Genomic DNA, 14,694 nt, shown 5'->3' on the forward strand with positions numbered 1-14,694 from the left:
CATGGGATCTTCTAAGCAGTTGTCTAGAAAACTGAAACTGAAAATAGTTGACACTCACAAAGCTGGAGAAGGCTATAAGAAGATAGCAAAGCATTTTCAGATGTCAATATCCTCTGTATCGGAATGTAATTAAGAAATGGCAGTCATCAGGATCAGTGGAAGTTAAAGATCTGGAAGACCAAGAAAAATATCAGACAGAACAGCTCACAGGATTGTGAGAAAACAATTCAAAACCAACGTTTGACTGCACGATCCCTCCAGAAAGATCTGGAGTTGTGGTACACTATTCCTCTATAAAGAGATACTTTTACAAATATGGTCTTAATGGAAGAGTCATCAGAAGAAAACCTCTTCTACGTCCTCACCACAAAAATCAGTGTTTGAACTTTGCAAATGAACATATAGACAAGCCTGATGCATTTTGGAAACAAGTTCTGTGGACCGATGAGGTTAAAATTTAACTTTTTGGCCGGAATAAGCAAAGGTACGTTTGGAGAAGAAGGGGCACAGAATTTAATGAAAAGAACCTCTGTCCAACTGTTAAGCATGGGGGTGGATCAATCATGCTTTGGGGTTGTATTGCAGCCAGTGGCACAGGGAACATCTCATGAGTAGAAGGAAAAATTGATTCAATAAAATTTCTGTAAGAAAGTTATTCCACTGCAAAGCTTGGTGTCATCTGCAAAGATTGAAATGGTACTTTTAATCCCAGACTCTATATCATTTATAAAGATATTAAAAAGTAAGGGACCCAACACTGAACCTTGGGGTACACCACTGATAACCTTAGACCATTCAGAGTAAGCATCCTTCTCTTTGTCCCCAGTCACCCACTGTAGATTATTTTTTAAAGGGTCTACATGATCAGACCTGACCTTTTTACTATTAATATATTTGAAGAATTTTTGGGGGTTTGTCCTACTATCTATAAATCTGTCGTTCATTTTGAATGTTTGCGTCCTTGTTTTCCTTTTTACATATTTTGTTATATTCTTTGTAACAATTAAACAATGATAGTGTTTCTTCATTTTTATATTTTTTAAAAGCTCTTTTCTTATTATTTATAGTTTTTTTTTAACTTTGGCCATGATTCACATAGGTTTTATTTTTAGCCTTTTAAACTTATTGCCCATGGAAATATACTTTGCAGTGAGTTTGCATACAGCCTTTTTAAAGAATTCCCACTTCTGTTCTGTCTTCATCAATGCCGATATTCCCTCCCAGTCTCAGTCTCGAAGAGCAGCCCTCATTCTTGGAAAATTTGCTCTCTTAAAGTTAAGTGTTTTTGTATTTCCTGTATATGTTTGTTGCTTACAGCTAATATTAAATAAAATCATATTATGGTCACTGCTACCCAGATGTTCTTTAATATGAACATTAGTAGTAAGCTCTGCATTGTATTTTGCTAATATAGGAACGGGTGATAGGCCAAACCTCCTATCTGGTGGCAGCCTGACAGCACAGTGTGAGGTTGACCAGCCATTTGTCACAAGTCAGTAAAGAGGGCAGTGGTCTGATGCTGCCTTCTCAGAAAATTTGTTTTTGGTCCTATCATCCTTTTCATTCATGCAGGGGGGTACCAATGTAGGACTTTCCTGGTCTATATATTTTTATTCTCCTCCACTATGCATGATATTGCTCAATGTTGTGCCACTTTTATTAATCTAATTATTGTTTCATCCAAAATTGTCCCCCATCTAGTCTGGGCCCATTAAATACCTGGTTTACCTTTGGAGGGATTTGATGCAAGGTGAATGCCCAGGATTGATGACATTGTTGTCATCAATAACTTTTGCGCAAACCAATCAAAATACGCTTTTTGCTATTTTTTTTACCAAACATATGTAGCATAAAACAAATTGGCCGAAAATGTTAAAAAATTTTGATTTCATATAAAAAAATGTGAAAAATATTGTTATTTTTGCAAAATTGATGCTCTTTTTTTGTTTATAACGCATGATCAAAAAATTGCACAGGTGATCAAATACCACCAAAAGAAAGCTCTGTTTGTGGGAAAAAAAGGACGTCAATTTCGTTTAGGTACAGCGTCGCACAACCGCGCAATTGTCCGTTAAAGTCACGCAGTGCCGAATCGCAAAATAGGCCCTGGTCAGGAAGGGGGTAAAATCTTCTGGGGCTTAAGTAGTTAAAGCAGCACAGTGCCAAATTGCAAAAAATTCTCTGGTCAGGAAAAGGGTAAAACCTTTCGGAGGTCAAGTGGATAAACCCTTTGAGCCAGTGCCTACCGGCCCTTTAAACAGTTTAGGATGCTGGGAGGTGGGGTTTATGATCATTTGACCGCCATGTTTGACAGTAACATGATCAGAAAGCTCCCGATCGCAAGTAGCATTCGCAAGCTTTCTGTTAGCCGCCGGTAACTGTGAGGAATGGCGAGCTTTCAGCACAGCTGTATTGACACTAATGAACACAAATATGCGGCCCCTCACGCCAAGGCCCACCTGCCGTGAGGCTGCATATTTGTGTGCAGCCAGCACCAAGGGGTTAAAGAAACAGACAAACCGGGAAAAAAAACATTATTTGAGCTTTGACATTAATTTAAAAATGTTTGTGCATTTCATTTATGCCAACAGGACAGCACCTTAGAATTGCTAAAAAGCTCTTACCCTCCTCTTCTTCTTCTACTGCTGTTGGAAGAAAATCTAATGATGGGATCTGGTATGAACCCTATGCAATAGAAAAAAAAATGGAGTTCCCCCCAAAAATCCATCTTTGATGCTCATCGAAGCATGCATTCAGGGGGGATAAGCACCCTTTCCTACTCCTAAACCATACCAGTCCACATGCCTTCAACAGGGCCTTTCCCTGCCAGAAGAGCACCTGTCCCTATGTTGATTAGGAGAAGGGCCTCTTCCCCAAAATCATGAGGAAAGATAGTCCACAACTCCTTGCTTTCTGTTTAAAATCTTCAAAATGTATTGATTCTCCATAAAACACACGGTAACAGACAGCAGATGTAAACACGTTTCAGCCTTGTGGGCCTTGTTCACTACCACTACTACCTCTTCCCCACAAGCCAGGCCTGGTGGTTGTGGGGGTCTGGGGCTTATCAGAATCTGGAAGCTCTCTTTAACAAAAAGGCTCCCAGATACCAGCCCTATTCTATGTGAAAGAGTAATGGCTAAATAATGTAGTATCCACACAATAGCAGATTCTTTCAGCAACTTTTAACTGTGAACTGTTGAAAGATCAATAAAATGCTGCTTTGCTCAGCCCAAGGGAATATCAAAGGCTGACACAACTAGAAGACTTAAAATGCAAGGCCCCCTTGGTGGTTTATATGTTTCTGTGATCTTTTTTTGTAATTCTTTACAGCCCTGAGGTGTTTTTATATGTCTGTATATTCCTACAGGTCCTCCTACGTGTAACACCAGACAACATACCAATAATAAAATACAAATGGCAGAGGAGAGCTCAACAGGAGAGAAGCCAAACATTCTGGATTTGGTGGAGCACATGGTAAGTGTCACTTATCTAGTCAGTGAACCTGACATGTAGAGTGGAGCCTCTCGTACAGCACCAACTCGGGTTTACCAATATGGAGACAACAGCCACAAGAGCACTGAGACATAGGAGCGCCTGCATTCAGTACAGTAATCTGCAAGGCAGCAATCAGCAGAAGGATGTGAAGCAGATTGGCTGGTGGTAGGTAAGCTGGCACAGAGCTTGGCAGACTGAAGAAGCAGCTGAAGCAGACTGGATGTGCAGATGCAGGGTCAGATAAGCCGTGTCCATAACGTTTAGGTAGATTGAGCAAAGACAGAAGCCAGAAGAGGAATCTAAAAACAAGCCAAGGTTGGGATATTAAGCAGACAAGCGTAAGTCAGGAGTAAGCTGGATCAGAATCAGAGGTTAGTATAGGAAACAGGAATAACACACAGAAACTGCAGACCAAACAGCAATGAGGCTATACTGCTGCCAGTTTTAATAGCCCGCCTGGCACCAGCATTAGTGATAGGCGCCTGCACATGTGTGCGCGCGCCACTGCGCAAGTGCGCATGTGTGTTTGCCTTTGCACGTTCCCTGTTCCACAACCATGTAAATTTGCCTGAACGGTTGCTGGCTTGCAAATGCGCATATATATGCGACACAAACCTCCACCTGTACGGGCATGTCTTCTCCGACAGTAAGCCTTTCAACAGCCTCATTTATCTTAGTAGATGCACTTTTATTGTTTGGCTTGCGGCATATGTTTATTCTGTTTTATCTGCCTCATTTCTGGTGCATTCCTTGCTTGTGGTACAGGTTTCTTCTGCCTAAACACAGCTCTGTAAACAAAGTGCTGCTAGTAACTTATCTTCATTGGTTATTTTTTTATTTTGTATTAGGAGTGTATAGCAGCGGCAGTGATGTTATAAATAATCTTACATATCTTAGTTTTTTGGGTAACCTTAGCGTGGAGTAGGGGTTGTGTTTTTTTTTTCAGTTGCATATGATCATTCAATGCCCCATATTTTGTTTACTGTGACTGCCTAGCTGAAACGGCTCTGTATCTTGGTTGTTGCCCCTTTGTGTCAGTCAGCACAATAATAGGTGAGTGCTGGCTGACAAATTGACAATGTCTGCATCATCAGGATGTGACATAGGTGCTGTCAGTTCCCTATCACAACACAGTGCTGAAACTTAGAGGACTGTAACACTGGCTGTCATGTGACTGCAGATTAAGTTAAAGTGGTTGTTACATAGTTAATCAGGTTGAAAAAAGACACAAGTCCATCCGGTTCAACCAAAAAAAAAAAAAACAGTATTGAAAACCCAACCATACAATCCCATATACACAATCCTATACCCGCAGTTGATCCAGAGGAAGGCAAAATTTGCTACAGCAGGGGAAAAAAATCCTTTCTGATCCTCCGAGAGGCAATCGGATATTCCCTGGATCAACTTTACCTAAAAAAAATGTTAGTACCCATTTATATTATGTACACCTAGGAAAGAATCCAGGCCTTTTTTTAAAGCAATCTAGTGAGCTAGCCAAAACCCCCTCTGGAGGGAGTCTATTCCACATTTTCACAGCTCTTACGGTGAAGAAACCTTTCCATATTTGGAGACAAAATCTGTTTTCCTCTAGACGTAAAAAGTGCCCCCTTGTCCTCTGTGTTGACCTTAAAGTGAACAACTCAACACTAAGTTCACTATATGGACCCCTTATGTATTTATACATGTTGATCATATCCCCTCTTAATCTCCTCTTCTCAAGAGAGAATAAATTCAGTAGTTCCTCTACTCTTTTCTCAGTCGTGGAATCTGAGCAAAGCAAATGTATCTGTAATGTTTACTTATCTCTCTCCAAAGAGTTTTGTTTCTCTCTGGTGCTTTGTTCCTCTTTTATTAGCATTAAGAAATGCATCTCATGTGTTACGAGGGGGGAAGTGAAGAGCTCAGCAGACAACTTGTCTATTCAGAACACAGTTCTTTTGCTGTGTGGAGGGGGGGGGTGTACCTTTCCTCCAACAGCTCTCACACACTGTTACTGCAGCCTCTCCACCCCCCTCCTCTTTGCTCCTGACAGGTGAAGGAAGATTTTAACACTTTTATGCTCTTCTGAAGGGGTGTAGGGAAGAGAAGACTGCAGATAAACAAGTAAAACCTATGTAGGATGATTTGTCTCATTTCTGTGTATCATCTGAGGCTGTTCACTTCACTGGGTATACAGTATGTGAGGGTTTACAACTTCATTAGGTGAATGTGGGTCTTAGAACCTTTATTTTGGAACTTTATTTTGAAATAAAAGTAGTTCAAAATAAGAAATGCATTGGTGTGGGTGGAGGGTTTTCATGAACAGAGGCGAGTGATATATTGACAGAGCAGCTGAGCATTGCAGCTTTGCTAGATTTGATATTATCAGGGCTGCTGAGTCAGAGATTGTGCTTTCTAGGAATCTACAATGCTTAGTTGGGAAGTTGGGAATGAGGGACATGGAGTTTTTGCAGGTATAATATGTTGCTTGCTACATATAAAAATACTTGTAATAAATAAATAAATAATACAACACTATATTAACCTCCCTAGTGGTATTCCCGAGTGTGGCTAATATACAGTACCAAAAGCGGTAACCCCTGAGCCACACTCAGGGTTACCCCAGAATGAAACTCACCTTCCCCTGCGATCCCCCGCCATCCTCCAGGCATCCTCATGCTGTCTCCCTTCTGTGTGCTCGGACAATGCCGGCACCTGTCTTCTGGTTCCCTTACCTGCGAGCGTCAATGACATGATACAAAGTTGTTATCCTAACGGATTACACTGTATCAAGTCATTTACCTCAGAATTTCACCTGCTGACTTTTCCAGTGCCCTGCCTGTTCTTTTCCAGTTCTTTGTGCCTGGAAAATTGAGAACGATCATGGCGTCCAAAAAGTGTTCTTTTTGCGCAAAAGTGCTTTTAGACGAACTGGAAAACAGCGACAGCATAATGGAGTTACTTGAAGAACTGAGCGATAGCGATTCGTGGGAAAATTCGTCATCAGGTATGGAAAGTGACTACGACAGCGACGATTCTGTGACTGAGCTCAGCGATGTGTGGACTTGGTGCTCTATTGACTGTGGTACGGATAAGGCAGCGCCCCCAAGATTCCCATTTACAGGAGCACCTGGTATGAAAGTTGATGTTGACCATAACAACCCCTTGGCATACCTCCAATTATTTTTGACCGATGAGGTTATTGAAAAAATTGTTCCTTACCCCTGAATATATATTTTTTTCACTGCTGTTAAAACATGAATATAAATATAAATGCATACTTTTCTCCATAAGAGATATATATTCAGAAATATGACAGACTGATTTATTGTTTTGTATTGTACTACATTTGTAATGCCGATCCCACCCGGCACAGAAAGCCCCATATATAGGGGTTTTTGCCTTTCTTGATCCCCCCTGGGTCTCAGCTCCTCCCTATGTGTCCCTATGTGTCGGCGGAGCTTGTAGTAGTGCACACCCGAGTGGTCCCCCAGATGCACGTGCAGCCATCCATGGTGCACGCGCAATAGGAACATAGCCGTGTGGCGACCGTGACACGTGGTATAAGGCAGCACAGCACTGCACATGCGCAGACCACTATAAAGAGCCGGGAAACTAAGCAGAGTGTCACTTCCGTTGCTGAGAGGGAGAGATGAAGCATTCTCTGACTGAAGCATTCTCTGACTGACAATCCTGGAAGACTATCAAAAGTGAGTTTACAATTGGAACCATTCCTGCAACTCCTCCACAAGTAAGGGGAAAGTTTTTTTTCACTGCACTCTATGGTTTTCTTTGAAATAAACTATTCACTCACTATGCAAAATTGTCACTTATTATTTTTATGATAGCTGCTTGGAAAGACACTTTTTGGTTACACTATAAGGGAGCTATAGGAACTCCCCAGCACAGCTGCAACATTCTGCAGTTTTTGTCAGTGAGTAATACAAGTTTCTAAACTACATAGCACATGTCATCTATATGACAGAACACTAACCATGAATTATATATTACTCTCAGAACCAGCATTCCCACATATTTCTTGATGAGATTCGGGGACCAGAGGGAAACGGTTTTCCTGCATAGATCAGGCACATTAATCATGTGTAATTGTACTTGATCACACTGCCCCAATGGAAATATATGTGTATTAAACATATATTATTGCAAAGATATGGTGATATCCTTGATAAAGGGACTCCATTGAATTTAAAGCCAAAAGGCGTTGGATGTTTTCGGATGTTTTTCTCTGTCCCTATTCAAGTCTTTTGTTTAAGCATGGAAAAACAAAGAAATAAGTTCTAAAAGTCACCATATGACTTCATGTCACAACTTCGTTCTTTTTCACTTCTTCACAGTAATGGGCCTTTAGCCCAGCACACATAATATGTGTACCTTTTAAACCTTCTTTTCAAAATAAATTGTTTTATTATTTAAATTACTTGCATGAATTTCTACCCTTTTGCCCATAAAGTCCCACTTTTCTTTGGTCTGAGGCACCAAAAAACCCCATATTGAAAAAATTGTTACCGAGACCAACTGTTAAAAAGACCAACAATGAGCTACGCAGCAGAGGTTTGCAAGATGCAGAAAGTAGGATCCAGTGACCAAAGAGGACATTTGGAAATTTCTGGGCCTAATAATTCTTCAGGGAGTGGTGGGGATACCCCTGCAGAAGTGGTATTGGACAACCAATACATTACTTGCCAATCCATTCTTTGGCAAGGTCATGTCAGAATACAGATTTTCCCTTATAATGAAATATCTGCACTTTGAAAATAATAAACAATTAATGGATAATAATAATGAAGAATTTGATGAAATTACTCATCCTGCACCAAAAAAAAAAAAAAAATTGGGAAGTATAGCAAATGATTCTTCAGAATTTCCAACAGAGCTATGTGCCAGAAAGAGACATCAGCATAGATGAAAGTCTAATGGCCTTCAAGGGAAGGCTCATTTGGGTGCAATGCATTGCATCAAAGAGGGCACGATTTGGTGTAAAATTCTACATTCTGTGTGAATCTTCACTGGAATTCAGTGATATACACTGGAAAGGGAACACAATTTGATGAAAAATACAGTAATTATGGAATGGCAACATCTTCTGTTCTTTCACTAATTGAGCCATTGCTAAATCAGGGCTATTGTGTAACAACGGACAACTTTTATACATCTCCTGAACTTTATGAGGTTCTACTGCACAACAAAACTGATGCCTATGGAACCATAAGGGCTAACCGGCACGACATGCTGCCAATGTTTGTTAAAAAGAAGCTGAAGACAGGAGACATTGTTGCCTGGCAGAAAGGCAAAATGATGGCACTGCGATGGAAGAAAAAGAAAGATGTGTGCCTAACGAGTACAGTGCATAACACCTCCACTGTTATGGTACACACAAAAGGTGGGAAAGAAGTCATGAAGCCACAAATAGTGATAGACTACAACAACACCATGGGAGGTGTTGACAGAGCCAACCAAGCAATGACATTCTGCCCAGCTATGAGGAAGCAGCAAAAAAACACTATAAAAAGATCTTCAGACATCTTCTTGAGCAATGCTTGTGGAATGCATACACTCTGCTCAAGAAAAAAAGAGCGACAAGCCTTTAATTCATGCGGACCTTATTTGGAAAGTTGCCAAACAAATCTTTCTGAGTCACCAAACACCATCAATGGCTGTGAACAAATCTGGACGTCATACTGTTGGTGTTGTCAACCTGGAACGCCTGACTGGTCGTCACTTAATGTACTACATCCCACCAACTGAGAAAAAATCAGCACCTTCAAGGATGTGCGTGGTTTGTTATTCAAAGAGAGATGACAGTGGATGGAAAATAAGAAAATAAACCAGATTCTATTGTCCCGATTGTGACGTCAGACTTTGTGCAGTCCCATGTTTCTAAATATTTCATACACGAGATGTTTACTAATTCTTTATTCAGTGACTAATAATATTGCACCCTTTGTTTGTACATATTTCAGTGTTTTTGGTTTGATTATATTATTGAATAAAATGTATTATTATTATATTATAATTTATGATTTAGTGTTTCAAACTTTATCATACCTGGGATGTTTACTAGACTCTTGTTTGGACAGATTTAAGTGGGTTATTCCTAAGAATTACAGGCCTAAAATATAAAACAACATATTTCCATGAAAAACAATCTACATCATTTAGCACAAAAATTCTGACATAATCAGACCGCCAGGAAGCTTAATACATTGGCAGCACAGTGACATTTCCAAGGGCTATGGATTTGTGTGAGGAATAAAAATGGTATGAAAAAAGAAGGAAGTGATTGGCACTGCTTGGTGGGGTGTTTTGGGAATATAATTCATAGTTACTACGTTCCTAGTAGGGTTTTGTGTGGAAGTCTATAAAATTAATATTAAGATCTATGCGTAATCTACTAAAATCTGGTATCAAATGACAAATCTATATAAAATTGGAACAGGTCTAAGTGCAAATTTTAAACATAAAGTAAAACCATATATAAATTACATCAGCAAATGCATACCATATGTGCAAATTGTGCAAAGGTGAATACAAAAAGTGAAGTGATAAAAAATTCGTTAAATGTTGTCCAATAATAAATTAGTAACCATAAAATGACAATTGGTAAGTATACTCTTAAAGGTGCCAATAAATATAGTGAAGAAATTAATAATATATATATGACTGCCAATAAATAAATAAGTGCAAAAGTGCAAGGGTGAAAAATTCCTTCGTATATATAACTGTGCAAAAAATGGCAATAAAAAAGGTGAACAATAAAAATATAAAAAAATATATATAAAAGAATGTATATGACAAGGTGTCCGTTTAAATAATCAAACAAATAGATGCAAACACATGTGCAGTCTCGGTGACTTAAAAATCCAAAAAGAGTCCTAAACAAGTGAAGTCCGTATATGGTGGTTAAGGTGCTCTTTTCTCTATGCCCAAAGTATGGTGGGTGGGCAGAAGGAAAAAGTGTTCCCCTGAGCCTACCAGATTCCCTTACCCCTACAGGGGTAAACAGCGGGTCGATTTTTAGGGGATCGCTCCCACACACTGGCAATCAGGGTATCCCCAGACCTCGATTTCACTCCTTAGTAGTGTACAGATGTCAGCTCAGTAGGTATATTAGGAATCCAGTACAGTACCCGGGTATGTAGAAGAAAAGGGAAGGAGCCTCCAATAGTGTAAAATTGTTTTTTAAAACAGCTTTATTAAAGTAAAAGACATGTACTCACAATATGTAAAAATCAAGTGTATGCCCGTCTGGCATAGGAGCCGCAACCTCCTCTCTTGCGGTGCACGCTTAGAGATAGCGTGTGTTCCAACCGCCGGATGTGCGTTCCAAGCCTCGGGTTCGGTAGACGGAAATGACGTGGTCACGCTCTCGACCGGTTTCGTCTCACTGACGTCATCTGGAGAAACCTAAAAATCGACCCACTGTTTACCCCTGTAGGGGTAAGGGAATCTGGTAAGCGCAGGACCCCAGGCTCAGGGGAACACTTTTTCCTTCTGCCCACCCACCATACTTTGGGCATAGAGAAAAGAGCACCTTAACCACCATATACGGACTTCACTTGTTTAGGACTCTTTTTGGATTTTTAAGTCACCGAGACTGCACATGTGTTTGCATCTATTTGTTTGATTATTTAAACGGACACCTTGTCATATACATTCTTTTATATATATTTTTTTATATTTTTATCGTTCACTTTTTTATTGCCATTTTTTGCACAGTTATATATAAGAAGGAATTTTTCACCCTTGCACCTTTGCACTTATTTATTTATTGGCAGTCATATATATATTATTAATTTCTTCACTATATTTATTGGCACCTTTAAGAGTATACTTACCAATTGTCATTTTATGGTTACTAATTTATTATTGGACAACATTTAACCAATTTTTTATCACTTCACTTTTTGTATTCACCTTTGCACAATTTGCACATATGGTATGCATTTGCTGATGTAATTTATATATGGTTTTACTTTATGTTTAAAATTTGCACTTAGACCTGTTCCGATTTTATATAGATTTGTCATTTGATACCAGATTTTAGTAGATTACGCATAGATCTTAATATTAATTTTATAGACTTCCACACAAAACCCTACTAGGAACGTAGTAACTATGAATTATATTCCCAAAACACCCCACCAAGCAGCGCCAATCACTTCCTTCTTTTTTCATACCAATTTAAATGCTCCCCTTTTAGGGTTGCATTTTTTGAAGTGGGCAGCAGCCAGGTGCGGTGCCAATTTTTACATATATACCCCCATCCTAAGCGCAGAACCACATAAACCTTTTCATGAGGAATAAAAATGGTTGCTGCACGTATGCAGTTCAGTCGACCCTGACCTGCTGAGCGCCACCATCTTCCAGCCTGCTCTACTACAGGTAACAGAGGTAAACTGATCATGTATTACTTACAGTTAGGACTCTTACTTCCACCATTTTTTTGCTTTGTAAATTTGTAAATTGCATGTGTTATGTAATTACTTAGGACAAAAAAGCATGATATAAATATTTAAATAAATATTTAAAGTGTTGTTCTTTTTAAGCAGCACAGATCCTGATCCAATGCAATATGATATGTAATTTATTAATTGATTATTAAACAGAGATGTTTATGAAATATGCCCTCCTTAAATCTTATCTAATTATTAATTAATTATTCGAAATGTTTTCCACTTTGCATATGTCTTGCAGGGTTAAAGCTGTCAGTTTAACCCAATTCTCAACACATTCCTTATGTTCTGGCCTAGGGCTCAAAGAAATAAAGATGTCAATAAGCAAATTTAAAAATTTTTACACAGTTATGGAATTTACTGATGGCAGTGAAAATTTACATTAAGTGAAAAAATTTTAATTTTATCCCCATATTATTATATATTATTTATTTACGTGTGTTATTAATTATTGTTGGGTGCAAAGGTAAACTTTGATGTCAACACTCAGTCGTTACTTTATTAGTTTTACTGTATACAGATATCTAAGGGCTCTTTCACACGGCCGCTCCGATTTTTTATTCCGCTGCGGCACTTTTTTTTTCACGGACACAGATGAGACTTGTGTCATCTGCTCCGTATGTCCGCATATCATCCCATCCGTTTGCGGATGATATACGGACATAATGTATGTCTATGGGGATTGCGGATATCAGCGGATGACACCGCTGACATCCGATTTTGCATCCGTTCCGTTTTTTAAACTGAAGAAAAATAGGGTTCTGTTCCGTTCCAAAATAACGGAACAGAACTGAAAGGACGAAAATCGGATGTCAGCGGATGGTCATCCGCTGACATCCACAATCCCATTGACATGCATTATGTCCATATATCACCCGCAAACGGATGGCGTGATATACGGACATACGGACTGCCCGTGTGAAAGAGCCCTAAATCATAGATCTATCGATAGATAGATAGATAGATAGATAGATAGATAGATAGATAGATAGATAGATAGATAGATAGATAGATAGATAGATAGATAGATAGATAGATAGATAGATAGATAGATAGATAGATAGATAGATAGATAGATAGATAGCAGGTGGCAGCATAATATTTATTTTTAGATTAGTAGTTTTTTTAGGCTTAGGTTCTGTGAATACTAGCTGATCCAATTAATACCTGTCAATCCTTGGGTCCTTGTAACTTTCTGTGCACCAGATTGCAACATATTGATATTTTGATGGGTTTAGATATGGCTTAATGGATTTGCCCTTATGTTAAAAATGTGGTGGTTTGCAATGTTTACCCTCCTATCAGTGTAAATAGTGGATACAAATGATGACTTAATTGCTGGGGATGTATTGGGCTCTTGGAAATTGTGAGTCCATGAACTGATGCATGTTAATCATGCACAAATAATTTGAAAATCATGTTTATACAAACTTTAATATTTGAATTGGTCATGTGTGCTTTTAGACAAATGCAATGGTGTCACAATTTTATTGTTTTGTAAGATATCAATTGTGGTTTTTTAAGGTTTTGAAATGTAAGTATAAATAAACTAAAGATGTGTTATCTTTCTTATTTAGAGCAGTTTAAAGTGGGACAGTGGCCTTCTAGAAATTGCAGCTGGACTGACATGTTGTGTATTTCCTTTTGTTTACTTTTATTGGTTTCAATTTCTGTACAAAAATTGCTCCTACCAAGCAGTTTAGGTGAGAAGTGGTGATACAGAAATTCTTCTAGGGAAGGAATTCAGAACAATATGCTATATTAACTCAGTTAAAACCTTCTACATGGTCTGTAAATGCAGTGTTTTCAATATTGAGTTGGCCCACCCTTTGCAGCTATAAAAGCTTCAGATCTTCTGGGAAGGCTGTCCACAAAGTTTAGGAGTGTATCTAATGCCCCGTACACATGTACCGATTGTCGGCCGTAAATATTCGGCCGACGACCGATCGGCCGATTGTAGGCTTGTTAGTATGATGCTTCCGACAGCCGACAGCGCATTTTCGGCCGAACAGAATCTGTCGTGCAAGCATTAAAATTTTTGTTGGCCAACACCAGAACGGCCGATTGTTCGCCAGTCAGTACAGATTTCGGCCGACAGACAGCAGATTTGCAAGACTGGGCATGCTCAGAAAAGAAAAAACACACGGAAAGTTAACCATCACATGACATCACTTCTGCAGTCGGCTGTTGTTGGCCGACAAAATTCGTGTGCAGTCTTTTGCAGTTTTCAACAGACACGACAGCCCTGGACAAAAGACGGCCGATCGTTCGGCCGACAATCGGTACGTGTGTACGGGGCATAAGGGAATGTTTGACCAATTTTCAAGAAGTGCATTTGTGAGGTCAGGCACTGATGTTGGATGAGAAGGCCTGGCTCGCAGTCTCTGCTCTAATTCATCCCAAGGGTGGTTTTATCAGGTTGAGGTCAGGAATCTAAGCAGGCTAGTAAAGTTCCTTCTCCCCAAACTAGCTTATCCATGTCTTTATGGTCCTTGCTTTGTGCACTGGTGCACAGTCATGTTGGAACAAGAAGGGGCCATCCCCAAACTGTTCCCAAAATGTTGGGAGCATAAAACTGAACAAACTGTCTTGGTATGCTGATGCCTTAAGAGTTTCCTTCACTGGAACTAAGGAGCTCAACTCCTGAAAAACAACCTCACATTAAAATCCCCCCTTCACCAAATGATTTGAACCAGTGCAGAAAGCAAGGTCCATAAAGACATGGGCGAGTTTGGGGTGGAAG

This window comes from Pelophylax lessonae (genome assembly GCF_965119305.1).
Source record: "Pelophylax lessonae genome assembly, chromosome: 1".
NCBI classification, from domain to species: domain Eukaryota; kingdom Metazoa; phylum Chordata; class Amphibia; order Anura; family Ranidae; genus Pelophylax; species Pelophylax lessonae.